At 44.9% G+C, this 7,454-nt stretch overlaps 1 protein-coding gene across 2 annotated transcripts in view; it reads right to left on the bottom strand.

The window, feature by feature from the left end:
• The window catches only part of lpar4 (lysophosphatidic acid receptor 4), a 47,127-nt gene extending 39,927 nt beyond the window's left edge, over positions 1 to 7,200 (bottom strand). For both annotated transcript variants that reach the window (XM_085995507.1, XM_085995517.1), the window contains exon 1: positions 6,885 to 7,200. The gene's annotated coding sequence lies outside the window, so the exon portion shown is untranslated. The remainder of the gene's footprint in view (positions 1 to 6,884) is intronic.
• Positions 7,201 to 7,454: the final 254 nt, after the last annotated feature.

The raw sequence follows: 7,454 nt of genomic DNA on the forward strand, positions 1-7,454 counted from the left end.
CTGCTGGTCACACAAAACCACTTTTTTGCCCAAAGGGACACAGAAAGCTTTACTTATTGGATCTCCCTCCTTAACACAATTTGCACACCCCACAGTAAAATTCAAGGGGCACTGCCATCCTCTCACTTGATGCATCGCTCTTTTGGTTATTATCTCTCCCCTGGCAAAGGAAAAGTTTACCATACAGTTTTTTCAAGGTGACACTGCCCCTATAAAAAGATATCTGTACCAAACCAGATCCTGCCAAAATGTCCATATTCAGACTCCAGCTCCCATCTGAACACGCAAGGATCATTGCCCGGCCTGTGCACAGCAAAGTCCCACAAACAGCAATGTGATAATGACCAGATAATCTGTTTTAGTGATGTGGGGTGATGGATAAATGTTGGCCAGGGCACTGGGGAGAACTTCCCTGCTCTTCTTCAAATAGTGTTATGGGATTATTTATGTCCACCTAAGAGGGCAGATGGGGCCTTGGTTTAATGCCTCATCCGAAAGACTCCGACAATGCAGCACTCCCTCAGTACTGCACTGGAGTGTTTAATTAGTTCTTTTGAATTATCTGTTTGACCTTACAGAGGTGGCAATATGAAAACTCCTTATTGTGCAATAAATAAATTCCCTACCTCATTGTAAATTTTCTGTATTCACTCTACCCTTTTTAGTTCAGAATGAATTTTTGCACTTAAATTGAATTCTTGGATACAAACAACACAGCAATTTAGTGCACAAAATTGAATTATCCAATAATTGAATGGAGCCACATTGAATTAAGAGGAGTATACTGCACAGACATTCATATATATCTGTAAGAAAAAGCAGAGTACATTTTCGCAGAGGGGTATATGTTCACCAATGGAGATTATTCAAGAGCCTGGTTGCCTGTGAGCAGAAGGTTGTGGGTACAAACCCCATTCTTCAGCAGCTCATCTAGGCTTACACCTTGACTTCAATGAAAAGGAAAATCAGGCGGGGCGTATAATGGGCGTCCGATCCGATATCACCTGTTTTACACATCTGCCGAAGTTGAAAGCTCTGCCCAGGTTTCAGAGCATTCCTCCTTGCCCTACTGTGTAAAAACAGCGCATGGTGTGGTACCGAGCTACACAACCTAAAAGGTCTCGGGTTCAATCCTTCGCACGTGCGGAGTTAGCTGGTCTCGGGTGGTGCAGTCGGGGAGTGAGGGTTGTGAGGGGAAGGAGGAGCCAGCTGTGGTTCCCGTTCCTGATCACTGTCTAGTGATCCCTATTGGAAACAGCAACAACAACAACTTGTATTTATATCGTGCCTTTAACGTAGCAAAATGTCCCAAGGCCTTTCACAGGAGTATTTTAAGACAAAAAATTTGACACCGAGCCACATAAAGATAAATTAGGGCAGGTGACCAAAAGCTTGGTCAAAGAGGTAGGTTTTAAGGAACGTCTTAAAGGAGGAAAGAGAGGTTGCGAGGCGGTGAGGTTTAGGCAGGGAATTCCAGAGCTTAGGGCCTAGGCAACAGAAGGCACGGCCACCAAAGGTTGAGCGATTATAATCAGGGAAGTACATAAGTGTGGACAGGATTGAGCTCAGTTGTAATGTCCTTTACCAAAGTTCATTATTTAAACCTGCAATGTGAAGAATGACCAATTGGGTGACATACTGGAGAGTTACCAGAACTTGTGGAACTAACTATACCCAGCAGGTGCCCCTTCAAGAGAAGGGTACAAAATAATAAATAAAATGGTCCGAATCTCAGCATGGCTGGACAATCTCAGTCAGTCACATTTGTAAAATGTTTCCATATTTCTATCTTGTGGAGAACCCCAGTTTGGTGTAGTATCTTGGTGGGAAAAATTGTGGCGGATAGAGTTCAATGTTGGAAATTGTGAGGTCATCCACTTTGGACCCAAGAAAGATAGATCAGAGTATATTATAAATGGCATGAAGGCAGGAACTATAGAGGAATGGAGAGATCTTGGGGTCCAAGTGCAGAAATCATTAAAAGCCAGCAAGTAGGTACAAAAAATAATTAAAAAGGCAAATGGAATGTTGGCCTTTATCTCAAGAGGGTTGGAATACAATGGGGTGGAAAGACCACCGAGTTCCATCTGGCTGCTTCTATCTCTATGTTCTCCTCAAAAACCGGTCCATCACCCTCTTAAATTTGCCGATACTATCCACCTCAACAATCTCCCTGAGCAATCTGTTCTGTACATACAGCATCCATTGGCTAAATAAAGCTGTCTGTTCACCTTCCTTCTTTTGAGCTTATGTCCATGGCTACAGCATTTATTTGGGTTCAGTTGGAATCTCAAAACCTTCAATAAGGTCTCTCCTCACAGCGCAGTGCCTAATCCCCAGCATCACATTAGTTGACTTCAGCCATACCCTCTTCAAAGCAACTGTAGTACAATGACCAAAGCTGTACACTGTATCCCAGATGGTGCTAAACCAGTGCCCTATACAAGATCCTTATTATCTCTTGGGCCCTACGTTCCATCTCTCTGGCTATGCACCCTAAGATCTTCCTTACTGCAGTTGCGTACTGCACTGATAGTTTCAATAACTTATGTAGCAGCAGCACCCGCAGATCCCTTTCCTGTGTTGTGCCCCGTAGTCTTCTCCTGATCATCTTATAATTTCCACCGATTATTCCCATTTTTCAATCAAAAAACCTTGCACAGCCAAGTAATCAGTCAGGGGAAAAATGTGGAGGGAGTGAAATCCCGTCGATGATAAGATTTACAGCAAATGATTAAAGTCCAGAAAGAAGTCTTGGCAGCTGTTCCCATTGCCGATCCTCCTAGATGCAAGACACCCTGCAATTTTTATTTGGCTTACAGCTAGCATTAGAGGCCTCCTACACTAATCCAAAGTCATGATGAAAAGGGCCATTTATTGCTCCGACACAAGTCCAGCATAAATACAGAACCTGCATCCAAGTTTTACACTTTTCTCAGGCCTAATTTGTCAATCACTGGCTGATGGTGAACTACTTCACAAACATGAAAACCCCACAACTTGTGAATACTTTAAAGTATGCTTGGAACTGTTCATCACTTACTGCTGAGGTGGTCAGTTTATCCTCTTGATGCCCTGCTACTAATAAAAAAAACTAAAGTGGTTCTTTAAATCCATTCTTGAACGGTTCCCACTGTTGCAAACCATTTTAGGTGATAATTTGTGCATTGATCACACAGAAAGTGAGTTTACAGATCAGCCCAGAGTAGTAGATGTAAAGCATTTAAAGTATATATTGTGAAATGGTCAGTGGGTTTTAAGTACTTTTAAAAAAAGACACTTTCTATCAGCACGTTCACATATTCAAAAATCAGTGAAGTAGCAACCTGTGTACGAGGTACAACTCAGAAATAAATCCATTTGTTTATAGATTATTGTGATATGAATTTAAATAAATTTACTTAACCCAGACCAGGTCCAACAAACTCTGCTTTAGTTAGCACACAGGCCTGTTAAAATCATATACTTTATCCTTAGGTTTATGTGTGCAAAAATTGCATTCCTTGAGGCACTCGTTTTTAAAGATATTTACGGGGTGAAATTCCTCTTTAAACAAAATGGAGAACACCCAATATTTTCAGCAATGAATAAAGCTACAGATGATGCTTCATTCGCAGAAATCGCACATTCTGCACCTTCCCACGATTTTGTTAGCGGGTCATTCATTATTGAGAAAAACTGTTCATCTCTGGTTTTTGGGCTAAAAAGAATGAGAGCTCCCTTCTCAGTTTTCATGCAGGGGTTGATATCAGTAACACACTGTTCAGACACTCGAGCCACAAATGGCTGCTCCTGGCTGCAGATTTCTAGCTTTACAATTAATCTGGAGTAGAAAATGGACATCAGGAATGGGAGCACATCAAAATACCCTAATCAAATGGGGCAAGGAAAACGTGGATGTTTTGATTTGCAGCCTCAGTGCGAAGCAAATTTAATTGTGGGGGGCTCTCATTTAAAAGAGGCAGGCAAAGTGGGCTGGACCTGTTCTGGAAAAATAAATTTTGGTAGTTTTTGTTTAAAAATGCAGGTAGGTCGTTTAAATAAATGAGATAAATCCTCTTGGAAAAACATTGGGTAGATTTCCTTCTTCCCTAACTGGGCAGTAATCCAAATGAGTTGATCAACCTTCCTTTATTGAACCCATCCCATTTTCATTCCATTGGGATCGGTACGTGTGTGAAGGGGAGAGGGGGGGTTGTTGTGGGGGCCAGGGCGAGCGACAAACAAGTTGTTTTTTAAACTTCTGGGCCTCATTTCCATACTCAGGCTCCGACTCCCGGAAGGAGTGGGTATGTCACGGCTTGGTTTCCACCGGGGGCGGGGGGGTGGTTAAAGTTGAGCCAATCGAATGAAAATCAGGTGGCTTCTATAAAGAGGCGGGCGATCCGCTCCTCCAGATTATCACTCTGGCGGTGTAAACAACAATCCATCCCATTATCTCTCCTTCCAGTTAATACTTGCTACCAGTCCCAATTATAATGTGCAGCCAGTGGGATATTGCAGTAGGTAAAATGAAATGAAAGAACTAGCATTTATATAGTGCCTTTCACGACCTCAGGACATTCCAAAGCGCTTTACAGCCAACAAAGTACTTTTGAAGTAACAACAGAAAATGCTGGAAATACTCAGCAGGCCAGGCAACATCCGTGAAGAGAGAAAGAGAGTCAATGTTTCGGGAAATGAAACAGATTAAAAGGCCAGTTTGGGGGCTGGGAAATGGGGATGAAAGAACAAAAGAGAAGTGAAGAGGCATTAAGAGGTATTCAAAACGAGACGAGATGGTGATAGGACTAGTAAAGAGACAAAAGACGGCTCTAGATTAGGTGTGAAATACGCTGGCAGAATGGGAGACAGCTGCCATGTGGGAGAGAAAAAAAGGGGGAAGGGCACAAAACAAAGGTGTGGATAAAAAAAATATATAAAAATTTAATAGGGGCCGAGGTTATGATCTGGAATTGTTGAACTCGATATTGAGTCCGGAAGGCTGTAAAGTGCCTAATCAGAAGATGAGGTGCTGTTCCTCGAGCTTACGCTGGGTTTCCGTGGAACAATGCAAGAGCCCAAGGACAGTGAGGTCTGAGTGGGAATGGGGCGGTGAATTAAAATGACAGGCGACCGGAAGCTCGGGGTCACCCTTACAGACTGAACGGAGGTGTTCCGCAAAGCGGTCACCCAATTTGCGTTTGGTCTCCCCAATGTAGAGGAGACCACATCGTGAGCAGTGAATACAGTATACTAAATTGCAAGAAGTACAAGTAAATCGCTGTTTCGCCTGGAAGGGTTGTTTGGGGCCCTGGACAGTGGGAAGGGGGGTGGTATAAGGGCAGGTGTTGCATCTCCTGCGCTTGCACGGGAAGGTGCCGGGCGAAGGGGAAGCTGTGCTGGGGTAATAGAGGAATGGACTAGGGTGTCTCGGAGGGAGCGGTCCCTAGGGAATGCTGAAAGGGGAGGGGAAGATGCGTTTGGTGGTGGGATCACATTGGAAGTGGCGGAAATGGCGGAGGATGATCCGTTGAATGTGGAGGCTGGTGCGGTGAAAGGTGAGGACAAGGGGAACCCTATCGTGGTTCCGGGAGAGAGGGGCAGGGGTGAGGGTAGAAGTGTGGGAGATAGAACGGACACAGTCAAGGGCCGTGTCAACCACGGTAGAGGGGAATCCTTGGTTGAGGAAAAAGGAAGACATGTCGGAAGCACTGGTATGGAAGGTGGCATCGTCGGAGCAGATGCGGCAGAGACGGAGAAACTGGGAGAATGGAATAGAGTCCTTACAGGAGACGGGGTGCGAGGAAGTCCAGGTAGCTGTGGGGGGTAGTCACTGTTGTAATGTAGGAAATGTGACAGCCAATTTGTGCACAGCAAGCTCCCACAAACAATAATGTGATAATGACCAGATAATCTGTTTTACTGATGGCAATTGAGGGATAAATATTGGCCAGGACACCGGGGAGGACTTCGAAATTGTGCCATGGGATCTTTTACGTGCACCTGAGAGGGCAGACGGGGCCTCAGTTTAACATCTCACCCGAAAGAAGGTAGTGCTGTAACATGATCAAATGGCATTACATTTTATAGCAATCCACTGCAAGTGTACTGATCTGTGGAGTTGTGTCGGTCTGTCAATGTACTGTGCAACCTGCAAAGCAGCCTCTACTCCATTATTCTGTATGATGATAACACTAACTGACTGAAAACACTTGTAACACTTCAAAAAAAAGGGAGAAAGTGAGCTGCCCAGGTTAAAAAAAAATTGTACAAATGTTGGAAATCTGACCCGAAAACAGAAAATGCTGAAAATACACAGCGGATCAGTAAGGGTCTGAGGAAGGTTTTTGCACCCAGATTTGAATCCACCTTTCAGATGCTGACAGACCGGCTGAGCATTTCCAGTACATATCTCACTGTGTGACTGTCCACAGCGGTAAGAGAGTGTGTGAGCACAAGAGTTTCAGCTCAATACCGTTATATATGAAAATGCATCCTCACACAAACCTAACAGAGTTTTATTCCCCACTGGGAATAAAATCCTGAGCTGTGTATTCTGGTGGGAGAACGAAACCAGTGTTTTTCAACCTATTGTTTGCAATTGTGCAAAAAGTGGAGGGAGCTCAGGGAGTTGGAGGGAACTTTGAGCCAGCTCGAGCTACTGGGTCCTTGCTGCGTTGACATCAGTGCCAGATTGTTGGTATAAATCAGTAACCGGACAGCATGTGGATCAAAAGAGCTACCCACTCACTCCAAACCCAGCAAAACCTCGGCTTTAGACTGCCCAGCACTAAGGAAATGCCCGAGAAGACACACGACAACCCTCCCTTCGTAAACCCTGAATAGAAAGAAAAGAGTGGGGATTTCCTCCGACGGGTTAATAGCTGGGGAAAGGAACTTACCAAGGCGCTCGGTGTGCTGTTTATCTCCGGTAAATTGGAGCCTGTCTTGGTGTAGCTCAGCGCCACCACTCTCAGTGCATGTCAACTGATAAGCGAAGTTGATGGATGGCTTCAGATTGCCAGGGTTCCCCCTTTTGTTTCCTCCTGGCTCCGATTGCTCCACCTTGCCGCTTTGTGTGGAATCGCGGTGCTGCCTTGTGACATTTTCAAAACAGGCTCTCAACCTGCGAAAGTTTTCAGCACCGCCCGGCGAACTGTGAGCAAAGATCTTGAATGCCTGCACAGCCAGCCCCCGAGAGGCAGTGTACAGCTCAACCCCCTCCCTCCCTCCCTCCCTGTAACTCAATCCCCGTCCACTCAAGCACTGCACTTCCACTGCACCACACGATGATTGGCCAGACACAAATTCCCCCCCCGCCCATCAGATGGTTTCCATTTATGAAGCCTTTCGTCTTTTGTCTGGACCCTTGAGGAGTTCGTTCTCCTGATTTAAAATGTACTGCTGGGACATGTTTGCGCCACAGCAGATGCGTTTTATTTATTGTACTTAAGGGGAGGGGGTGGATCTTA

This window comes from Somniosus microcephalus, chromosome 1 (assembly GCF_052327205.1).
Source record: "Somniosus microcephalus isolate GS21.2 chromosome 1, FLI_Smic_1.0, whole genome shotgun sequence".
In the NCBI taxonomy this organism is placed as follows: domain Eukaryota; kingdom Metazoa; phylum Chordata; class Chondrichthyes; order Squaliformes; family Somniosidae; genus Somniosus; species Somniosus microcephalus.